This window comes from Gobio gobio (assembly GCF_949357685.1).
Source record: "Gobio gobio genome assembly, chromosome: 5".
Classification (NCBI taxonomy): domain Eukaryota; kingdom Metazoa; phylum Chordata; class Actinopteri; order Cypriniformes; family Gobionidae; genus Gobio; species Gobio gobio.
Window position 1 is genome coordinate 26,562,558 of NC_137101.1, and position 25,357 is coordinate 26,587,914.

Genomic DNA, 25,357 nt, shown 5'->3' on the forward strand with positions numbered 1-25,357 from the left:
TTTCTTGTTTGCATGACATGTGGACTTAATAATTCCTTATCTTGAGGCAAGCTGACATTCAGTACAATCTATATCTTTTATTTAAAATACATACAAATGTCATTTACGTCTTTTAGTTTGTCAAGAGATTTAAAGCACTGTTTTTGAAGAGTGTGCATGTGCGTACGTGCTCTAGTACGTAAGGACGAGCCAATGATTGAATCTGAGACTAGAATTAGTCCTCAGATGCCATGTTCATAATTTATAGCAACAAATCTAGCATTAATTCAACCTTAAACGGATTCATTAAAATAAGTTATTTCTCCACCACCTGCGTGACATCATTAACCAAAGCGGTTGAACGACTTTTTATACAATAAAATAAAATCGTTACAATAAAATCGTCAGTAGCTAGTTGATTTCTTCAACGATGCATCGTACTATGGTAGTTAAGCAGTGAGTTGCGTCGTTGTACGGGAAACGCACCCCAGACTGATTCAGTGAGTGAGCTAATTTGTGATTCATATTTACTGGTTTGTTTGCGACACATTGCAATAAGAACATGCCATGTTGTATTTTTGTATTATTTCATGACACAGAGTATTTCTCCCTCATGTGCAATTCAAACTGCAAGTTCACTAAGCTAAAACATGATTTATTTTGCCGCGGTGATGAACGTAGATTCAGTAGTGGAGTAGAAAAGACTGTCAGAGTGTTTTAGTATAGTCTTCTGTTCACACCAGCGTAAAGAATGCAGACTCTCAAGAACCAAATGTCATGAAAAACGTTCGGTTTCAGTATTTTTACCTCACAATGAAAATTATTCTGAATAAGAATCGGGTCTCGATTGTCAACCCTAGTGCTGGTGCTAGAAATTTCTCAGTGTGAATGCTAGGCACGTATGTATGGTTATGACAGGGTGACTGGCTCTGGCTTTTTGCATGGCAGAAACCCAAATCATGAATATCACATTTTCTATTGAGTGCTTTTAGATTGCTTCATTTTTCTTTTTCCTTTTTTCTGTGTCTGTGCAGTCAGCATCAGCAGCATCTGAAAAAGCCTTGCACATCATTAGTCAGGGCCGTACGTGCTCAGCGACGGGAATGTGGGGGGAAGGGTGTGAAAAAGGTGACTATGCAAAGGTGACTTTCAAACATTTGCAGCACTCCCTGCTGCACCCATTGGACAGAGAGAGATGGCGATTGGGAAAGGTCGCACAGCAGTGGAATTCTAAAAGGCAGTGCGGCCAAATGTTTGTACACAGTGACCACACTCTCTCACTCATAGATAAGAAGGGTCATGTTACATTGAGTGCTGTTTCCTGTTGAAAATGATGGGGGAAAAAAAAAATCGAATAATCCCATGTTAAACCTACCACACAATATTAATAATTTATACGGAGTGTCTATTCACACCAAATGCAAATAGCGTTGTTGGCAAGTGCTATTTGCACTAGCTCCGCCTAACAAAGCCAGGTTGGGCCAAACAATATTAAAAAAACTTTCATATTTCTATGTCTTCAAGTGGCACAATCAGTAAAGCGTAAGGCTTAAGAATTTTGTTTTGGACGCGATCGACCCGGGATCGAATCCGCCTTTTGCTGAGCTCACTCTTGTCCCTTTTCTTATATATATATCACATCGGAAAGGCATTTGCTTTCAACAAAAATGAAGAAAATGTTCTAAAAGTGGAAATAAAGTGCCTAACGAAATGTTTAATAATAATAAAAGTATTTACTGGGTAGGGTTAGGGGTCGGTGTAGGGAGGGCTTTTATTGTCCTATTAAGGTTGCATCTATTTAATAATTTTAATAAATATAATCATTTACACTCTATGTTATTATTGCATACAGTTAATGTACAACAATACTGAGGTGCAAATATGATGTATCTGTCAAAATAAATTATAAATGGCATGTAATTACTAATTGGTAATTTGATGTATTAATCAAGTGTATTATACATACTGCCCCCCTAAACATTGAGAAATCCTGATATAATGTTGGAAGATCTAATATGTTGGATTTCTTGGATGCTTTTTGAGCCAATTTTTTAACAATATGCAGATGATGATCTGTTTCATAGAAATTAATGTTCCTTTTCAAATAATGCCTTAGTGGAAGAAGATGAAATGCATTTAGCCAAAGTTTTATGGATATCTGAGAGCTCTCCATAATCACTGATATGCCGGCATGTTGACAGCGCAATCATTTCCCAGCATGGGCACCAGGAAGTTGGCAGGAGCTTTTCACTTGTGGAATGGCTAATTAGAAAAAATTACAGTTGTTTTGTCCAAATGACTGATTTGGTATGCCCTATATATTTATTATCTTCTGGTAGGTCAAAGTTGTCAACAACAAAAAAAGAGACCACGGTTATAATGCTTGCAATAGGATAGAATGTTTCATAACTTTCAGATCATCTTTTTACATGCAAGCTTACTAGTACAACACAAGAACTAATTCAGTTTAATTAATTGATTAAATGAATGAATTTGAGACATGTATCATATATTTTTTTTGTTATTGAGTAGATGCAAAAAATAGTTTACTTTAAATAGATATTATCCGCAAAATGCCAGGTTCAGACTACACTATATTTTTGTCTATTTCGATAGTCACAGTGTCAGATTATGTGACTTTGACACCAAAATTATTGTCATGTTGCGGACAAGAAACATGTCAGACTACATGTTGCTTTCCGACCAACCGTCTTTATCAATGTGTATGATGTCATAGACAAGGCGGAACTGACTTCCGGAAACAAGAACGTAAACAAACTCCTGAAGTGGCGTGTTAGCTTAATGCTAATTCCGGTACTCACCGGGTTTCTGAAGCGCCTCTGCTATTGTTCGCCAGCATTTATCTTTTTTCACTCTGTTGTGGTAGTCCCTTGAGGAAACATCATAAAGGCAGGAGTATTGTTGCCATAGATCCACGATCCTTTCCTCCATTGCATAATTCCACTTAGCAGCACCAATATCATCATCTTTCTCTCGCTTGTTTTGCCATGTTTGAAAGCGTGTGTATGCTCTTATTGGTCACAGATGTCATGGAAAGAAGTTATGACATTGCGAAACATCGCAGATGCGGCGTTGTTGTTTAAAAAAAAAAAATGTTTTTATGCATTTGGCAGGCGCTTTTATCCAAAGCGACTGTTATTACAGGGACAATCCCCCTGGAGCAACATGGAGTAAAGTGCCTTGCTCAAGGACACACTGGTGGTGACTGCTGGGATCAAACCAGCAACCTTCTGTGTGTCAGTTCCATGGTTTAACCCACTGGGCCACCATCTCAACTTTGTTATCATCTATGACACACTATACAAGATAAAGCGATTGATTCTTGCGTCACGACGGCCATTGTTGTTAACAAATCACCACACACCCTACGTCAAATGGATTGTGCCAAAATCTGGCTGATATTGTGTAGTCTGAATCTAGTCTCAGCCTCAGACATCACATCCATGGGCCACTTGCTGAACGTCTGATGCAGATGGCACACTTATCTGGAAACACTTCTGATTGGTTGAATTCTACAGGATGTCCGCGAGACGTGTGTATTGCGCTCTTTAACAGTCGGCCTGGAAACAAATGCTGTGACTCCAAACTCCCTTGTGGAAGAAGAACGCTGTCCAGTAATGCATTACAATATTGCGTTACTTCCTAAAAAAGTAACTAATTGCTCACATTTATTCTAAAACTAGAATAACAATCATGTTTACTCAGCGCACACAACGCCTTTGCACTTTATGATTTCTCTCAACATAGGAACAGGAGAGGTGTTGTCAGTCAATACATGGAAAAACAATGTAACACGTTACTTATTTGAAAAAGTAAGTATTTTGTTGTCATTTTAAAAGTAATGGGTTACTTTACAAGTTACTTGAAAAAAGTAATCTGATTATGTAACTCAAGTTACTTGTAATGTGTTACCCCCTTCACTGGTGTTTACAACTGTGACAATGAGCGCTTACCAGGATCAACTAAACGCTGGATTTTCAAAAGTATGTGAAGTTCGCAGCTCCACTGTTGCAGTAAACTTAAATGTTCTTGAAACAATAATTTAAGATGCACAGCGGTCTGTTATTGCAGGGACATTTTACATTTTCACGCCCCTAAACATGATGCGAAACAAATCAAACTGTGATTGGTTGCGTTACATGTCAGTCAAACATCCTCTTGGGTCATCCTTGACCAGTGAAAGCTGCGATAGAGTCCAGACCTGTCAGTCTGAAGGTCTGGCTAAGTGAGCTGGTTCAGACTAGTCTCCTAATAAGACACTCGACTGCCATCAGAAAAGAAAATGTTAATGGCTGTGTTTTTTTGAGCATCAACTCCTTTAATGTTATCTTATGAGAATGGAAATTAGTTTGGAGAAAAAGAAATCTCTTCATTAAAGCAAACCATCTCTGTTGATGTCTGAGAGCAACTGCAGCTGTGGACTGCATGCACATGTGGTCAGTGCTGCAGTGCAGTTGTGCCGTGCTAATCGCTCTCAGCGCACTGACCTTACGGAACTCTTTTTTGTTACATCATCAGTTCATGCGGTGATGACTCAGGACTTAAACTGCAATGGTGCATGTCTGAACATGTCCTTCCTGTAAAACCTTACTAATATTATGAAGGTGCCTACTGAATCTTACCTAATATAATTAGCCACACTCATAGAGGAGAGGCTCAACTTATATTATGGTAATTTTGGGCTCTTTATTTCAAGCCCTATTGTGCTACCTATAGTTCAAATTTCATGTATGTTTTAGCTAATAACTTTTGAACTGTGTTGCGTTGAAGCAAAACACCCCCCCCCCCCTACATTAAATTTAATGTAGTTGAATTTCTACATTATTCCAGCATTTTGAATTTTGTCAGCTTCAGTTTTTAGATTTTTCCACCATTTTTTGGAAACCACTTGTCCTACAGCGTTCATCAAACCTTCTCCAAATTTATGATCTTGAGATCATGACAGTGATAAAGTTACGATTTTTTTTTTGATAAAACAACCAATTTACATTTGAACAGGAACGCTGAAAATAACTTTGAACCGTGTAATCAATCTCCATTATTTTATGATTAGATTATCTCAATTGATTCTTTCTACATTTGTTCTTTTTCTAAAATGTTGGTAGAATTGTTAAACTTAGTATGGGTTAAAAATAGGGGTGTAACGGTACACGAAACTGACGGTTCGGTACGTACCTCGGTTTTGAAGTCACGGTTCGGTGCGGGTTCGGTACAGCAGTTTAAAAAAATGGCTTTTTATTTATTTTTTATTAAACAGTGGTTTACTGAAAAAATTGTCTCTGTCCTTAAATGAATTAAATTATAACTAAAAGTTTCTTAAAGATAATGCTGTAAACTATATAGGGATCCCTTACTTGCACATTATTACTATAATATTAAAGGTTAACAACAGAGCCCAAACTATGAGCCTATATTCAGCTGATATTCATGTTTAGATATAGGATAATCAACACTCAAATAACACATTGTGTGCAAACATGTAAACTTCACATAAGGCAGTTTTTGCATTAACTCCTAAATCTAATTATAAAATTGTTTTTTTCTCCAATTCATTGTTGAAGTATAATCTTAGTGACTGTCCTTTTCATGACAGATTTTTCTAAACATAGCATTAAATAATCAAGACATCACTAACAGGTTAAGTAGAATTAATATATATATATATATATATATATATATATATATATATATATATATATATATATATATATATATAGTGCATCTATAGTGAAAGAGTTGATTTCTCTAGTGAATTAACAGCTGTGGACACTGAATGACTTCTGACTCTGAGGTAAATGATGCTGCGTGACATAGTTTACAAGCTGTTTTTTACGTCTTTCTGCGATTGAAACACTGATTGAGCGATTACACGACATATAATACGTTTCAGTAAATGTTATCCTCAACATACCGTAAGTTATTAATTCATGTTTATTCTTCTGGAAGAGATGATCGATCGCGTTCACTCGCGCCTGAATTGACGCGCCTATAAAGTGATCAGTCGTCACATTATAGAGCGTCAAAACGGCATTTATCGTTTGAATTTCGTGATAAAATGAGCTGAATACTTAATATGTTTGTGTGGGAACTTGGATTGAAGTGTGTTCCGCGCTTAAAACAAGCCGACTGTGAACTGTTAAAGATTGCATTCGGAACCGTTCGGTACACACACGCTCACCGAACCGAGAGCCCTGTACCGAAACGGTTCGGTACGAATACGTGTACCGTTACACCCCTAGTTAAAAATTATTACTTTTTCATCATGATGCACCATTTTACCTTTACGGTTGTTGGTGAAATCCAAAAAAATAAATCAGAATTGTTTATCTTGTTAACAAAATGTTCTAACTCCAACCTCACTTGGCTGAAAGTGGTTGTTGTTGTTTTGCACCAGAAAAGGTTGAAGGCTCATAATCAGCCTGAATTCTGCAGTCTCACAGCTGTTAGCAGAAAAAAATAGAAGCAGCAGACAAATGTAATGAGCTGTGTGTATCCCGCATGCTTGACAGAAGGGTGAACCAGTGGTATCAATAGGAAACCCACGCATCCACAACCATATCATAATTTGCCTTGTGTCGATATTGCATGTGGTTGGTCTAAGTCGATGTGGGTGTTCTGGTCTTTTGTGAATGTAGTGCTTAGGGCTTAGTGTTATTTTGCCAAGTAGGACATGTGCATGGATCAACATCTTTGTAGCGCAGCATTCCCATCACCCGATCAGCTTAGTTTCAGGGATGAAGCTTGAACAGCATTCTTAAAAAATATTAAATATTTGAAAAAATACTTTGTCAATCAGTGCTCATTACTGTACGAAAGTCAGAAGTCAACTTTGGAGCATGTGAGCATGCAGTCTGTGTTAACAATATTGTAAGCCAAAGCAGATTCTGTGTTGTTTTTGCATTGTTAGTGGCATCTTTGTAAGTTGTTTTTAAGCATTGAACACCAGAGTAGTATCTTGAGTATAAAAGTGTTAAAACAGGGAGAGTATTCTAATTTAGAATAAGATCAATACAGAAAAAGTGTTGATTAATAAGAAAAAGACCAATTAATTTCTGTGAATCAGTTCTTTATTTTGTTCACTTTTGTTCTCAAAATTGTGGCTTTATATCTCACATTTGCTAATTTATTTCTTACAATTGTGCCTTTTTTTCTCAGAATTGTACCATTATATTGCACTTTATAGATAACAATGTGAAATATGTTATAGGTTATGTTTAATTCTATGGAATCTCATTTTAATATGCTGTTCTGTTTCCCTTAGTTCCTGTTTCCCTGCTCTGATTAGTTTTGGCTTCCTTGGTTTCTGATCATGTCCCTGTAACCTGTCGGTTAATGTCTATGTGTAATGTGTTGTTTACTCTTCTAACAATCTCCTGCATTTAGAATGGAAGACTTTGGTATTCCTTGTTCGTGCGTGTTGCTTACTACACCAACTCGGTGATTTTATATATGACAATGTGACTTTATTGCATTTTTCTTTCAGAATGAATGTTTTAATGTGGTGTTATTACTTTATTTGATTGGTTTCAAAATTGGTCTTATACTTAATACTTATACTTGGTCTTATACTTAAATTTTCATTAAAAAAACCCTTAAATCTTTTATTTACCTTCTGATTTTAGTGGTAGAGTTGGGTTTAGGGTTAGGGCCTATGTTTAGTTGATAGGAATGCTGTTTAAAAGCAACACAATATGATAGAAACATACAGGAAGTGTTTATGTGTTCACCTTAAGAAGATGGTTTCCAAACTGTGCTTAGAAAACCTACGTCACGGCACAGTGGAGTAAAGGCACAAACTTTTGGCTTGCTACTTAAAGCATCTCCTGAATTCTTAAAGTATTAACGTCTCAACTCTTTCCGTTCCTTTCTCACCACTGCCCTGTTTTTCTTGTGTTGTGGGGAGAATACAGAACCTTGCGAGACTGCTCTATCCTTCCTGCTGATGCAAACCTTTCAAGGAGACTTAGTGCTTTAATACTGAATGAGTGTATGTGTTTGTACGTTTGTGAATTTTAGAGATGGGGCTAAGTCTATTTTTAAAAGCTGATTCCCACAGGAATATCCACATGCTATTCTTGTCTATTTTTAACAATTAATCCACCTTATGGAAAGAGTAACATGATTTATGCATCATATTCTGTTCAACAGGACAAGTTCAGCTGAGAATGTTAGCTGCGGCAGATGGTACTTTAAGAACGCCTTCATGCTAGAGCCTGGCGTCTATTTGTTTGTTTGGTTGAGCTGTTTTTCATGTGAAATCCAGTGGATCACAAGTAGGCTAGTATCCCAGCTAACATATATATGTTCTAAGAACATTTTACTTTAACGTTCCTATTAAAGTTAGCATGTAATTAAAATGTTATTATTCTTTTTATTCTATTCTTATTTGTTAATTTTTTTCTACAGAATGTTGCCTGTTACACTGTAAACCAAAATAAGTTGGCAAAATAAACCAAAAATGAGGTAATTAGTTACATAATTTTTTTTTAGTTAAGAATTTCAAAGTTTAAGTAAGCAGAACTGCAGATTTTTATTTTCTACTCATACATTTTAATGGCTACTAGATTTGTGTGTAAAATATTCGTGTGAATTCATTCGTTTAACTTAAATTTTTCATTAATTTCAATTTAAATATTATTAGTGGAAACTTTTAACTAGTGAAGAAATTATTGCTAATTGGTAACACAATGCGTTGATAGCATTAGCATAGCATAGCATAGCATAGCATAGCAATTTCTAAAGGAGTACAGCAATATAGAATATTTAATATACATCTGTTCTCAAGCCAAGTTTGTCATAATCTCAGCTTGTGTTTCCTTGTCTTGTGAGGACTTTTGTTATTTCCTGTATTGTGCCATATTTTGTAGTTCTTTGTAGTTTTTCCTGTTGATTAGTCTCCCCAGGTGTGTCTTGTTAACTTGTTAAGCTTGTTTGCCCCTGTGTATTTAAACCTCTGTGCTTCAGTTGTTAGTGGTCGGTCGTTGTTCTTGCATGTGTGTTCCCTGCACAAAACACTGTTGGTGAGTTTGTGTTGGTGAGTTCGTGTTGGTCAAGTCAAGTCAAGTTACGTCAAAAGTCAAGTCATTGTTTATTTTGCATCCGTTCATGTTTTGTTTTGGAATAAACTGCACTTGAGATCACCTTCAAACTTGCCATCAGTGGAATTTGTTACAACATTAAACACTCCCACGTAACATTAACATTGTGCAAAAAAACATTAGCTTATATAACACTTGTTTTAATGACGACATCATGACTGTCGCGCCCGATCACACGAAAATGCGTATAAATAATACAGGTGTGCAATTTCGTGGAATGTATACGCCAAAATGGTACACAGTTTTTCGCATGCATATGATATGCACTTTATGGCGTATTATACGCACAAACCCCCCAGCCCCATCCTACCCAAGAGCGTGTTATACACACCATAAAGTGCGTATCATATGCACGCCAAAACTCATTTTGCCGTATACATTCCACCACATTGCACACTCGTACTATTGATACACATTCTCATGTGATCATGTTGGACTGTCACAACAAAATGTGCTTTTTCTTTGTTTACTGTGTTTGCTTTTTTTTTTAGAAAGAACTTGAAGAGTGAGTGAGATCCCAAAGCATATAATTGTATATCTCGCTATAGCATTGACATTTGAAAAGCAGAAATATGTGTTTTCTTTGTTTAAGTTTACTCTTGACAAGTTCAGATTTCAGATAGCCATTTTAATTTATGTAATTTTATATAAGTTCATTAAAAGTATTGCTTTATCCTTGTTCTTGTTGGTCTATCTTTTTTTCCTCCTTCTATTATTCGGCAGAATTTGTTTTGAAGTCATTATCCAAGCAAAGGTATTTGACTTTGAGTACATCCCTAGAACCCAGGCTTACATGGTGTCCTAATCAGAAGTGATACAAGATTTTAACAGAGTTTCTGTCTTCAAAATCTCATTGGTCCAAAATCCTCTGTATTAAATATCAAATTTATTTCTATTGGCCGTCAATGTGTCAAGCTGCACAGCAGTTCCGTGTTCATTGTGGAGAGACAAATTACTTGTCGCACTGTCTGCTTAGGACACAATGTAAATGCCATCTTGATAGGTCTCACTTCTTTGGCGTTCTAAAGAAACTTATGGCACAGCTTAATAATTAGATTCCTATTACAGTCAATCAAAGTGACACCAAAAAAAGAAGGAAAAATATAAAAATATTTCTATAACAATGGAGCTTCATTTGATACAAGAGGCCTTCACAAGATGACTGTGATTTTCCATACTTGTCCTGTAGTCACGTAAAAAAACTCAACCAGCTTGTAAGTGCAATGCAAACGCATAAGCAGGAACAAGAGAGAAGACCAAAGTTAATTCAACACAATCTGGCTTTATGTTACTTTCTCTTATTTCAAATCCATTAATTACACTCTTTACCTTTTATTCAGGTTTAGCAGTTAACTGCATATCGACCCACAGAGTTAAATGGTCCAGTTAACTCCTTTTAACAGCATCTTTCTCCATTGGTAGTCATTCAAAATGACTACCAATGGTATATAGGACCATAAATAGGACATAGTTAAATATAATAATGTTTTATGATGTTGTACCCATTGACAATTTTTTTAGGTCTCTAAAAGAATATCTAATGGATAGCTTTGTCTAGTATTATGGACCTCTTTGTCTTGGCCACATGTAATTCTAAATGGACGTCTATTGTAAAAAAAAAAAAAAATTCAACAACTAGTGTACTAGTGTTGGAAACCTATATAATTGCTGCAAATTGGTTATTTTTGAAAATAGTGTTTTAAGTATCTTACCAAAATAAAATTAGTAACACAATTATGTTATTACAATGTCATTACAAGAAATTCTGAGGCCCTGATCAGACAGAACGTGTTTTTCCGGTTTGAAAGGCGCACCACACTGCCTTTTTTTGGTTGATGTTTTTTTAATTTAGAAAAGAGCATAGGCAATCCCCTGCAATTTTATGTTGCTAGGCAACCCCCGAATCAGCAGTCCTGTCAGTCCACAACGGAAGGCCCGCCTCTCCATTAATTCGATTGGACAATGAAAAAAAAAAAAAAAACGCGATGACTTTGGGTGCTTTTCTACTCAGAGTTGATTTTTTTCAACTTCATGCGCTCAGAGCGTTCCTACAAAAACGTGATGCGCCCGGGGTGCATAAACATTGCACATAACGCTCACTGCCAATAGAAAACTATTTAAAAAGGCGCCTCTCTCAGCAAAAACGCGTTCTGTCTGATCGTGGCTTAAGACATTTCATGTGCTGTTAAGATGTTTCAATAATCATTTACATAGACAAATAGCTGTCAAAGTATCATTGGCTAAACTGTGGTTCTCAAATGGGGGTACGTGAAGGCACTCCAGGGGGTACGTGAGATTTTAAAATATAGCCTACATATATTTAAAAAGTAGCATCCATGCAAAAATTCTTTAAAAAATATTATTTAATAAATATTTCAGGAAAATATAAGCATAAGTTCATAAAATGAATTTTATATTCAGTAGGCTATTCAATTATATTATCCTAAAAACTCTCCCCCATACCAGAATGGTTTGACCCAACCTGTCATATGCCGCCTGGCATCACCTGTCAATCACTTGGATCATAGGGTGACCAGACGTCCCCGTTTCCCGGGGAGAGTCCCAGTTTTTAATGTTCTGTCCCCGACTGGAGTTGTCCCCGGAAATGTCCCCGTTTTACAGCTCGTTCCAAACAACCCGCAGATATATTAGAAAAAAGCGCCCAACCAACATACTGCTACTGACTCTACTTGGTAGCGCGCGCGCCGCTACTACATGAACAACGTTAACGTACCGAGCGCCATTATCGTCAAATATCAAAATAAACCTCGTTGTCGCTTTCAAGGTAGGAACATACTAACAATTCGTTTTTAATTTAAAGTAATATTGTATGTGCTTTATAACAGAGCCTCAACAAGGTGGGGGATTGTTTTGTCCCCAAAAGTTCCGCAGTCACAACGCAGTGATTACCACACATCTGAACTATAACTTAAATATAAAAACCTTAACCCTAACCCCAAACAATTACACTTGCAACCAATACATGTGCAGAATAAATATACTTTCTGCTTAAAATAATCCTAAAATGCTAAATAACAAGACCAATTAAGGACAGTAAGAATTACTATCAAGCATAAACGTAACAAAACTTTTGAAGTAAAACAAGTAATTTATAGTATAAACTTAAATACAATTATAAAATGTTACAATATTTGGTGAAAAGTTTTATTTATCAATTCATGTTACAATATTGTTTTGAACTGCTTATTTACAATGGTTAGCTTACCATTAACTGTTTTCATTGTTTGTTTGTTTTTTTGTTTGTTTTTTTATTGTTTTAAATCCAGACCAAAAATCCTAATAATCAAACTAAATCATAATACTTATTAATGTTAATAATAATATACTAATATAATAGGACTCCACAACAATAACAAAAACATTCAAAAATGTATTGTCCCTGTTTTTTAATTAAAATAAAATAACAAATGAGATTTTAGTGATATTTTGACCACTCAAATAGGAAATGTCCCCGGTTTCCATTTCAGAAATGTGGTCACTGTTTTCACTACATTAGTTTGAATCACTACATTTTAGTGATGAGAAATATTTGCAATAAATGTAGTCATGGCTTATTATCATTTAAAATGTTCCAAATAGTTTTTTTTTTTTTTCAAATGTTTGAATTTTGTATGTGTTTATCTGTTCCAAAGTTTAATAAATCAGACACTGATGGCACAGTGCTCTGTTTTAAGTCTTTTTTTTCCAACCAAAAATGATTTGCGTTGGTCAGGGGGTACTTGGCTGAAAAAATATTTCACAGGGGGTACATCACTGAAAAAAGGTTGAGAACCACTGGGCTAAAGCATCTAATTTTAGTGAATGGTTTTTGGTATAAGTCTACTTTATACCCTAGTTCACCAGGTTCATTGAAAATAACCAATTAAAAAATATATATATTCGTCAGCAGAGAATGAATGAACACATGACATATGGAGCTGTAGGAAGATGAAGGCTCTGATAAATTTGTACTAACCTGCTGGAGCTTTATACGTTTATTCTATGAGGAATTAGACGTCTAACCTTGGAAGGTTGGGCAGAACGTTTTGGAAATCAGAGATTGTGCTCTCTGTGTACTATCTTTGTTTAACCTGGAATACTAATGCTTGCCTGCATTATCATTAGGTCTGCTGTATTGTGATGAGCTCACAGGACGATGACTTCATCACAGAGATGTTTATGTCGAAAAGGAGCTTTCAGAGTGAAAGCCTTTCTTAAAAGAGATATAAGAGAATATATTATAAAAGTAATTTGGATGCTTTTAGTGCATGATATCACCAAATGACTCATAATAAGATGTATATTAATGCACTTTTATATTTTGTAAAGAAAACGAGTGGTGATTGCAAGTAGAAAAATGGGTGGGTGTTGCCAGGGCATTGCAATGACCAATGAGGTCGCTAAGGTGGTTTTAGCATGTTAATATGTGGTTGTTTGAGTTCCCTTTCGAGGGAACTCCCACTGCATCGGTAACGACGAATTTGGGGACACTCCCTAAGCAACAGCGCGTCTGAAGTATGAATGAAATCAGGCCAATCCTGATTGGTGTTGCGTCATGACGTAACTATGACGGCGTACCCGGAAGGTACATATAGGGCAGCCCAGGCATAGTAATGGCAGTTATCGCTCTTCAGCATAGCGCTCTGTGTGAAATCTGTCTGTCTATTTATTGTTGTTTGTCAAAAAGTGAAAGTGTGTGTGAAATGGCGACTGGAAAGTGAGAGAGTTTAAGCAGTGTGTGCATCCGTGTCCCCGTTACATGTCGGGCTCGGATGCACACCTGCTGTGTGTGCAGTGTCTGGATGTTCAGCATACTCGGGCGGCTCTCGAGGGAGCCGCTTACGAGCGTTATGAAAGCTGACACTCAGGCTGCTCCGCTCTCGGCTGGTCGTGTTCAGTGAGACCAGCCAGCCTCGTGAGCCCTGTGGATCGGTCCCGCATCCGCCGAGGCGGTGCGGCGAGGCCGGTCATGGGGCTCACGGATGGACTGTCAGCGGGACTTGGGACTGCTGAGGCATCTTCCCAGTCTTTGTCTGACAGTACAGATGTTCTCCTTCCCCGTGTGGAAGCCCGCGCTGCGGCTTCTTCCCCCGGGGCGGAGGACCCGATGCTTCAGCGGTCTGATTCTGAGGAATTAGACGCGCTCAGCATCGAGGCAGTCAAAGTCATGAAGCACTCCTTATGTATGCAATTAAGGTGAACACACGCGATCGGTGTGCATGAGATACTGGATGGCTGCATTTAAATCTGAGGATTTAAATGAAATATGAGCTGACTCTGAGGAGTTAGATATTCAGCCTGTCATTCAGACCATGTTTCACCGTATTGTTTGAAACTGTTTGGCTTTTTTTCTCGAGGGATGAAAGCCAATTGTATTATGACGGCTTGAACCACGTTGCTGAGGCAACGCGGGGTTTATGAGTCCATATAATACAAATAAACAGTTCGTCTGATGATTACGGCCACATTTAATTCTGAGGAATTAAATAAAATATAATCTGACTTTGAGGAGTTAGATATTCAGCCTATCATTCAGACTTTGTTTCACCTTATTGTGGCTGCATTTAATTCTGAGGAATTAAATTAAAATATTATCTGACTTTGAGGAGTTAGATGTATTTTAATGCAGCCTGTCATTCAGTTCAGTTGGCACGGGGTTGGTGATTATGATGGCATTTAATTCCAAGGAATTGAGTGTCGTGTTATCCGACTTTGATAAATTGGATACTTTAATTCTGTCACCCAAGCGTGTTTAACTTGTGAACTGGATATTCATCTAAGATGGAGCCCTCCTGAAGTGATGTCATTCTCGCCGCCTTGTGGCCTGCGGGACACATCAGGTTTAGGCAAGGGCTAATCGCAGTGTCCGTCCCTTAGATGAGGCCCCTGCTGGCCAGCCCCCTCTCCCGGGTAGGAGCGACCGAGGTCGTTTTCCCCCAGGAGCTCTCGGGAAATCAGTGCTGTGTTCCCGCCGTCAAAGACGCTTCGGGCCTCACTGATTTCCCGCGCACGCACGCCGCCGTCGTCGCCTCCAGTAGGACTTGCGACTGGGCAGCGAACGTGTGCGCCAACCGAAAAACGTTCTCGACTGCTCCCTGCCGGTTAGCCGCTTCAGGGGGTCGGGAATGAGTTTCGGTTGACACCCGAGGCCAGCCTCGAGAGGCTGGTTCCCTTAGTAGATTATCTCGGCGCATGGTCATGCCTTCCGAGTGTGTCTACGTGGGTCCTGCAGACTGTAGAGCTGGGTTACAGGCTTCAGTTCGGTTCTCCTCCCCCGAAGTTCAACGGGGTGGTCCGGACTGTGGTCGGCCCAGGGCAGGTTCGGGCTATGGAACAAGAAGTACAGCCCTGTTAGCCAAGGAGGCCATAGAACGGGTCCCTCTTGCAGACAGGAAGTCCAGATTCTAATGCCGGTACTTCATAGTTCCTAAGAGGGATGGCGAGTTGTGTCCAACTTTAGACCTGAGGTACTTGAATCGTTCTCTGAGGAGATTCAGATTCAAGATGCTTAGCAATTCCTCCATTGTGATTCAGATCCAGTCTGAGGACTGGTCTGTCACGATGGGTCTGAAGAGGACGCATACTTCCCTGTATCCATCCTTCTGTGTCACAGGAAGTTCCTGAGATTCGCTTTGGGGGCAAAGCGTACCAATATCGGGTTCTTCCAGGCGGCCTAGCCCTTTGAGACTCTACACGCAGTAGCGTGTTGACGCCTTCTCAGAGAACTGTGTTCCTGGGAGTCGTATGGGATTCTCTACGTTGGGGGCACATTTGTCTCCCGCACGTATCGAGTCCATACGGGCGGTGGTCTCTAGAAGGAAGCTAGGCCACAGCATCACTGTGAAGCAGTTTAAGGACTGCTGGGGCTCATTGCGGCTGTGTCCAACAGAATATCTCTTGGCCTGCTGCATGAGATCCTTACAGTGATGGCTGGGAATCAAGGGGTTTTCCTCGAGGGGAAAACCATTCTGTATGATCAGGGTAACGCGCAGATGCCTTCGTTCCCTAGTCATATGGAAGAACCTTGGTTTCTGTCCTAAGGGCCAGTGTTAGGAGCGTCCTGTTGCCGGGATTCCGTTTCAACAGACGCCTCCCTCACTGGCTGGGACGTGGTCATGGCAGCCGCTTGCGAGAGGTCTGTGGGAGACCCGGCATTTCTCCTGGCACATCTATTGCCTGGAAATGCTGGCGGTCTACAAAGCTCTGAGGAGCTTTTTCCCGGACCTCCGCGGCCACCATGTCCTGATACGGAAGTAAACCAGGTGGCTTTCCTTAAGGGGAAATCTATTCTGTATGATCAGGGTAACGCGCAGTGGCCTTCGTTCCCTAGTCATATGGAAGTAGCCTTGGTTTCTGTCCCAGGTGCCAGTGTTGGGAGCGTCCTGTTGCCGGGAATCCGTTTCAACAGACGCCTCCCTCACTGGCTGGGACGGGGTCATGGCGGCCGCCTTGCGAGAGGTCTGTGGGAGACCCGGCATTTCTCCTGGCACATCTTTTGCCTGGAAATGCTGGCGGTCTACAAAGCTCTGAAGAGCTTTTTCCCGGACCTCCGCGGCCACCATGCCCTATACGAAGTGAACCAGGTGGCTTTCCTTAAGGGGAAATCCATTCTGTATGATCAGGGTAACGCGCAGTGGCCTTCGTTCCCTAGTCATATGGAAGAAACCTTGGTTTCTGTCCCAGGTGCCAGTGTTGGGAGCGTCCTGTTGCCGGGAAATCCGTTTCAACAGACGCCTCCCTCACTGGTTGGGGCACGGCATCAGGGGGTTGAGGTCGCGCCCTCTATGCAGACTGGCGCATCACATCCTCCTGTGGTCCCAAGGGAAACTGTTGTCCATCAGGGCAATGTATGTCCCGGGGGTCCAAAATCAGGGAGCAGACATCCTGTCGAGGCAGGGGCTGAGGCCCGGGGAATGGCGACTCCACCCGGAGGTGGTGGAGGCCATGTGCGAGAGATTTGGCCCAGTGGAAGTGGATTTATTCGCGTCTCGAGAGACGACCCACTTTCCACTGTGGTTTTCTCTCACGCATCCGGCCCCTCTGGGGCTGGATGCCATGGTGCAGACATGGCCGAGGCTACGTCTGTATGCATTTCCCCCGATCGCTCTGCTCCCGGGAGTCCTGGAGTGGGTCCGTCGACAAGGCGCCAACCTGCTTCTGGTGGCGCCACGTTGGCCGACTCGGGTTTGGTTCTCGGACATCATATCTCTGCTGGCAGGTCAACCCTGGGAGATTCCTCTGAGGAGGGATCTCCTGTCTCAGGCAGGGGGCACGATATTTCACCCCCCGGCCCGAGTTATGGAACCTTTGGGTCTGGCCCCTGAGGGGGCCAGATACCTAGAGGCTGGCCTGCCGGCCGATGTGATCGAGACCTTACTCAGTTCCAGGGCTCCATCTACAAGGAGACTGTACAGCCTCAAGTGGAATGTGTTTTCCACTTGGTGTAGAGAGCGTGAGGTGGACCCAGTTAACTGCCCAGTGGCTTCAGTGCTGGAGTTCCTCCAAGATCGTTTCTCTGCAGGGCTTACCCCGTCCACACTCAAGGTGTACGTGGCTGCCATTGGGGCTTTCCACACACCGTTGGGTGATGGGCCTTTGGGTAGGCACCAGTTGGTTGTACGGTTCCTCCGTGGGGCTCGGAGGATGAGGCCTGCGGCTCGGTCCAGAGTCCCATCCTGGGACCTGGCAGTGGTTCTCGAGGGATTGGCTGAGGCCCCCTTCGAGCCACTAGAGTCAGCAGACCCAAAGAGCTTGACCCTTAAGATGGCCTTTCTCTTAGCCATCACTTCTCTGAGGAGGGTGGGGGACCTTCAGGCCTTGGCGCTTACGCCGATTTGCCTGGAGTTTGCCCCTGGCGAAGTGAAGGCCATCTTACACCCTAGGGCCGGTTATGTGCCCAAGGTGCCATCAAACGTGGTCAGGCCTTTGGTTCTTCAGGCATTTCATCCTCCGCCTCACGTGACGGCGGAAGAAGGGAGGCTTCACCTGCTCTGCCCGGTCAGAGCCCTTAAATTATATGTGGAGAAGTCTGCGCAGTGGAGGAAGCTGAGCAGCTATTAGTGTGTTTTGGTTCATCTAAGAAGGGGCTGCCTGCGTCAACCCAGACTATTAGTAACTGGATTGTCCAGGCAATAGCCACGGCCTATCAGGTGCGCAACCTGCCTTCACCTATGGCCGTGAGGGCACATTCCACCAGGGGCATGGCCTCTTCGGTGGCCCTCCTTTCTGGGGTCCCCTTGCAGGACATTTGCGAGGCGGCCGGATGGGCTACTCCACACACCTTTATTAGGTTTTATAGTCTGCACCTCCCTGCGACGCCCGGTGCTAGGGTACTCCAGTCCTAGCTGTGCCCGGTTTCCGGCTTCACACTAGGACTGGTGCTACCATCGGTGTGGCCTAGTGGGTACTCGTTCCCCAAATTCGTCGTTACCGATGCAGTGGGAGTTCCCTCGAAAGGGAACGGCTCGGGTTATGTATATAACCCTTGTTCCCTGAGAAAGGGAACGAGCACTGCATCTCGTCGCCACACCTCGGCAGGCCTGGAGCGCATGCTTCATCGCGATAACTGCCATTACTATGCCTGGGCTGCCCTATATGTACCTTCCGGGTACGCCGTCATAGTTACGTCATGACGCAACACCAATCAGGATTGGCCTGATTTCATTCATACTTCAGACGCGCTGTTGCTTAGGGAGTGTCCCCAAATTCGTCGTTACCGATGCAGTGCTCGTTCCCTTTCTCAGGGAACAAGGGTTATATACATAACCCGAGCCGTTTTCCTGGTTTCATTGAGCATTGCTTAGAAATTTCCGTTACAAAAAATAATTAAGTTTATTTTATTATGTAAACTTAAGTAAAGTTCAATTTTCTAATTATATAGAAAGTACTCTAAAATAAACGTACTAGTAGTATACACTATGTCAATAATTTTTAGGACTAAATTGGTACACTTTTTAGTTGTATAAAAAAACTACTTTTAAAAATGTATGTAGCCTACTCAGTAGTACACTTTGAGTATGCAACTAGTTTATATCTTTTTTCTTTTCTATTGCAACTGTAAATTTATAGGTATACTAATAATTTAATAGCTACCGTAGCTTAGATAAAGTTCAGTTCCACCTATATTAACTTAAGCTTTTCCACTCCCAAAACTGACTTTTTACTCTAAACCTAAACATATATGTTTATCCAAAAGTATTTTAAAACATAAAAGAAGGCAATATATGTGGAAAAAGTATATAGTAGGCTACTCTATCACATGATTCTCTCAAGAGTAAACACAATTACAAGCCAACTTAGAATACTAAATTATACTTTTCTTACGTATATATTTTGTATATCTCAATCACAAGATTAAGTACAAGTATAGGCCAAATATACTTAGCCTTTTCTGTATAATTGTTAGTATAAGCCAAGTACACTTAACTCTTTCCCCACCATTGACGGAAATGTACGGCTCTCCATGTTTTTACTGTTATACGGTAGGGGGGGCGCTATCATGCATCTTCTGAACGAGTACTGAATCTCCTGATCAAAACACAGGAAAAGAAGAAGCAGAAACAAGCGAAAGCATATAAAAGCAGATCCATATGTAAAATAACGTGATCATCAACATTAAACAGCGTATAAATCAAAATGCCTAATTTTACCAACTGAAATATCGACCCAGGATGAGATCGATAAATATATAATTTTTCAGTTTCTAAGATATTTTATTGATTAACAGTGTAGTGTAGACAATACAGAACAGTGTAGACAATACATTTCTGCGCTTCTGAATGTTTCTCTGTGTGTATGATCTGCACATTATGTACAAGCAACTATGTGTGTGCATTACAATACAGCAGTGAGTTTGGAGATTCATTTACCTGTACAATAAATAGTGTAAAATGTGCATTAAAACTATTTTGAGCATCCAGATGGTATAATCAAACACATCTTGTGGAGCGCTCTTGGAGTATGCATTTATTTGTAATTTAAGCTGTTTGGAAACGGAGAGTAAAAGTGGACGTCAAAGATTTCTTATCCTGTTGCGCCTTCTATAGGCAAGACTAGCCGATGTCAAGTTTAAAGCGTTATGGCAGAGCATTAAAGTCAACTAGTCTGTGCAACACCACACACACACACACACACACACACACACACACACACACACACACACACACACACACACACACACACACACACACACACACACACACACACACACACACACACACACACACACACACACACACACACACACACACACACACACACACACACACACACACACACACACACACACACACACACACACCACACACACCACACACACAATCCACTAATCCTCTGTGAGATGGGACTTAAACACAGCTGTAGAGTTTGAAGAAGTTTGTTTGTGTACATCTGTGTTTTTGAGCGAGTCAATCAAAGCTAGTTTAATGCCTTCTGAATTATTATATGAATTTATGTTTGGTCTTTTAGTCAGAAAATGTGGCTTGTAGACTTTTGTAGTTTGTCACTCAGACCATCAATTTAATGGACATGTTATCAACAATCATTTATTGGGCACCCTGTCACCAAACTATTACCCTGAATGATTTTCCCAAGTGAACACTTAATTTATTTACTATGAATACAAAGGGGTGGGAAAAATAAGATATGGTGTAGCCGAAATTGCCTGGGGCACTTCAGTGTTTTTGAAATGTGAAAACGTATTGCATTTTGCTCAAAAACACAATTTAAACTTTAAAGAGATAAAACCTCAACTGTACAAACTTGGATCTAATGTTGTGTTTATGCATTTTAAAATGACATATTTCTTTCTCTGCTGTCAGAAATATGACTTTCATCTTTTCAAAAGCCCTTGGGCAGCCTATGAGTAGATGGTCCTTTGAAATATATAATTTTATTCTGAATCAGATTACAGTGCTCTTGATCAATTCAAGCATGTCTTTCCATTTTAAATAGAATCATCCTGTCAAAAGTTAATGTTTATTTCTTTCAAGCATACATTGGATATCCTTTTGAATTTAAACATTTACTTTGGATTGTTAAATAACAGCCAGGTGTATTTTTCAAGGTCATTGATTTTAATACTTGCTTAAATTTCATTTACACAGCTGTTAATTCACTGAGCCTATTGACCAAATCCACGTTTATGTCGCCTCTATTCAAAAAGTCATTATCCGTGTCAACGGCAGTAAGTCTTGCTCTAGTAATTTGCTCGCTTTTGGCCTATAGTCCTTAACCTATTAACAATCTAGTGTCAAGTCACACCCGTTAACAAAAACACAATTAGCAGGACCATTAACAATAATAATTAATTAGCAACCATACTTTCATCTCTTCCGAAATTTGGTAACAACTGTGGTAAATTTATTGTAATAATAATGCTGAATTAACAGATTAAATTGGCAGCCATATGTATCATTATGCTTTTTCTTTGTGCCCATAACCTTATAATGTACAGGAAGGTTTCTCTGTAGAGGAAGGTTACTTCCCAAGCTACAAACTCATAATTTAAATGTTGGATTTTGAAATGTGGTTGTCATAAACCAAGGTGGCTGGAGAAAGATGTCCTGTTTGTTTGCATTCCCATTCATATCAATAGTTGCTCAGTTATTGGCATAGCAATTATGTGATCTACAGTTTTCTTTGAGTCTGAGTAATTGCATATAGGAAGATTATGTTACAACAATGCGGATTGGCTCTTTGTACACCAACAAATACGAAGATTCCTCATTTTGTGACACCAACTGTCAAACATGGTGGAGAAAGGGGGATGTTCTGGTGCTTTTGTTAGATTCAGAGTCAGCAACTTGAGTGGCACCATGAACCAAAAACACTAGCATAGCATTTTGCAGTGCCATTGTGTCATTCTGATTGGTCAATCGCTGTGTTTTATTCACAATAAAATGCGGCTATGACCGCTTCACCCAACGGTTCTGTGTATCACTACAACATCACCCTTAGCAGCCACTGTTAACAACGTATACATATTTGTTCTCATTGATATTATTCATTGCAGCTTACTGTATAATGTAGAGTAGAGTATTGTGAGAGAGAGATAGAGTAAGCGAGTGTATTACCTGCATTCAGATTTAGCATATTCTTTCAGGTCAGTCATATGTTCATAAAAAATCAGTTTGAATGTCCGCTGCGATATCTTGTCCTTTTAACAGTTAAGGGGTTTTCCCATGCCCTGACACTGATTGCGCAAGTCATTTGTCAGTTGTGTCTGGTAATTTATATTGCATGGTCAGAGACTATTTTTTTTTCAGCGGAAGGAAGGCTTTTAGTGATTTTACTTCATGAAAGTTGCATTTATACATATTTTTTGGCTTTAATATTTGTATTGTGTGGTGATCGTTTTATAAAAGCAATAAGGTACGAGAGGCTGTGCTGTATCGTTAATAAGTCACGGCTGAAGGGCGTTGTTAGGCACGATGCGATGCTAGCCTTTAGTACCTTATTGCTTACATACACTGAGATATTAATTAGTGATGCACCTAAATGAAAATTCTGGGCCGAAAATTTACGATGCACTTGTCCGAAAACCGAAACTGAAACCGAAAATGGCTTCTTTTAAAAATGTATATATATATATTTAATGTATCTGAAACGAAAAAAATCATGAACCAATAGATTAATCAAACTTTTATTAAGTTCCATAACAAAACCTAAAATATTTTTAACAATAAACATAAATAATAATACCAAATAAAATTATTCTTCAAGTTTTATGCTCCATCAAATAAAATTCATTAAAAAATTAAAAACAAATTTAACAGTTGTGCCAAAAAAGATCCACAATTATCTGAATAACTGCACACAAAATCACAGAATGGTTCTCATTAAGAACATGAGATACTGCACTGAATAGTCTCTCATTGTCTGTCACTGTTCTCCGGGAAAAACGGCATTTGGGGGGTAAAATATGTGTTTTTTTTGGCAGGGTTGCCTGCTAAAATTTGCATTCCTGGGTCTAAATATCACATAATTGGGGTCGCTTCAACCTGCGGACATGGAAAAATGGGCGGGTGACATTCATTTTCGGTTTACGTTTTCGGCTGTTATTTTTATTTCGGCCCAAAACCGATAATGCCATTTTCGGCCGAACATTTTCGGCAGCCGAAATTTTGGTGCACCCCTAATATTAAAGGGGGGGGGGAACACTCAGTTTCAGTCAGTCTCATGTCAATCTTGAGTACCTATAGAGTAGCACTGCATCCTGCATATCTCCGAAAAGTCTTTATTTTTATTATAATTATAAAAGAAAGATGCGCTGTTCCGAGTCTTTCCGGAAAAAGCTGTGCGGCTGGGGGCGTATCGTGTGGGCGGAGCTAAAGAATGTCGAGCGCGCGCCGCTGTTACTGTGTTGAGTGCGTCTGAGAGCTGCGTCATCCCTAAAAGCGGAAAAAAAACTTTATTCAACATAAAAAATGGCTTTTAATCAGATACAGCCATACATCTATGATCCGGAATCAGACCCAGAGGCTGAAGTTGAACAGGAGCAGCAGCAAAAACGACTAGAGCAGGACGTCGACTATGTGGTATAAGTTACACTAACTATATAATATGTTTAGCGGCTTGTGTTATTTAGAACACCATGTCAAGCGCGAGTGTTACAATGTGTGTGTGTGTGTGTGTGTGTGTGTTTACGCGTGGTTTGTGAAGACATGATTTGTAGTAAGCGGACTGGTTTTGCGCGTCAGGCTAGTGTTTACATAGAAAGACATGGAATAGTAGCGCATTTGAATGAAGAACCGCGCTTATTTAGTTCAACATATTTCCCCATTCTTTGTGTATTGTTGTTTGGAGTGCTTTTACAATACACAAACATACACATATAGTGGCCAGCTAAACAAATGTACACAATATACATCGCATGCTCCATTGATCAATACGTGATCATGTTTGGGCTAACGTTACTTGATGGGCATAGGCAAAAACAGACATTTGAAGCAGTCAAACCTGCGGTTCCAACGTTGGGACCTTTATCGTTGGGACCGCTCCATCCTTCAGTATTAGGCGATCTGAAAATCCGGCGTCGAACTGGGTCTTGTTTATAAAACAATCGGCACCGAAATGCAGGGAACAGACATAAATATTTGCGCAACTCAGTTGTTGATCCGGAAAAGCAAATTCCATCTGTACGAGCCAGCGCTTTGATGGGCGTAGCCTATTGCTTTCACGCGCTCTCTCTCGCGCGCGCGCGCGCTCTTCCGGTAGAATTGTCCGTACGGCCCATATAAGGAAATTCCGCCCTGTTGACGTCAAGCGGACCCATGATCGAAAAAAACTTTCCGAAACTTATGACTAACAGGAAGTACTAATTTTGGCAAAGAAATACTCCCATCAAACGTCCACCTGAGCTTATGAAACGGTGTCCATGTTTAGCATGGGAATCCAAGTCTTTAACAGTGCCAAAAGATCAGTATGCATGAAACAGCATTTCACCCCCCCTTTAATCATAACTTTCAATAGAAACAGGGTGTTTTTTGTTGTTCCAAATATACCTCCCTTTGGGATTAAAAGGTAACACGCAATTTTACACTGTTCTTGTTACACAATATATACCTATAAATTATGCGTAATTACATGCAGCTAACCCTAAACCAAAACCTAATCCTAACCCTACTCCTATAGTACGTACATGCAGTTCACTGTAAAAAAATACACCTTTAAATAAAGTGTAACCAATAATAAACTGGAACTGATAATCACACAGTGATTAACATGAGAAAAAAAAAATCTAAATAGTTTCTGGCCTATAGTCTAGTAGGGAGGTACTTCCATTCCCCGATGGCCTCCTGCTGCTATATCCTTGAGTTGACATTAAATCCAGTGGTACTTCTCCAACAGGGACAAGAATGAATCACTCTGAATTACTCTTCAAGTAATTGCAGAGAAGAGTTAAAGGGTTGAAATAGAGGTTGAAGGAGTAAGAGAGATGATCTGTCTTAGCAAATGGGATTTCTGCCCCCTACATGTCGAAAGTCTGTTGAGCTAAAATAACAGCATAACTTTTATTAACTCAGCCATATGACATCTTGAGTAATACGACTTACCCCCTTTATGCCAAATCCTCTTTTATTTGCTCTGACCGACTGGAGGACCGGCAGCATTGAAGAGGGAAAAAAGGAGGCAGAGGCTTTGGTGTGGATGAGGTGGTGTTTATGGACATGTTGTTTATGATGGCACTCTCATATCTGGAGATGAAAGCAGAAAGCAGCCGAGTAGAGTGTTTGGTATTAGGAAGAAGAGGGGCATGA

At 40.1% G+C, this 25,357-nt stretch overlaps 2 protein-coding genes across 2 annotated transcripts in view; one reads left to right on the top strand and one right to left on the bottom strand.

Moving 5' to 3' along the window:
* taf3 (TAF3 RNA polymerase II, TATA box binding protein (TBP)-associated facto) overlaps positions 1-6,153 on the bottom strand; it is a 996,662-nt gene extending 990,509 nt beyond the window's left edge. Inside the window, exon 1 of the mRNA XM_079817184.1 lies at positions 6,090-6,153. The gene's annotated coding sequence lies outside the window, so the exon portion shown is untranslated. The remainder of the gene's footprint in view (positions 1-6,089) is intronic.
* iqsec3a (IQ motif and Sec7 domain ArfGEF 3a) overlaps positions 1-25,357 on the top strand; it is a 190,613-nt gene that overhangs the window by 12,919 nt on the left and 152,337 nt on the right. The window lies entirely within an intron of this gene.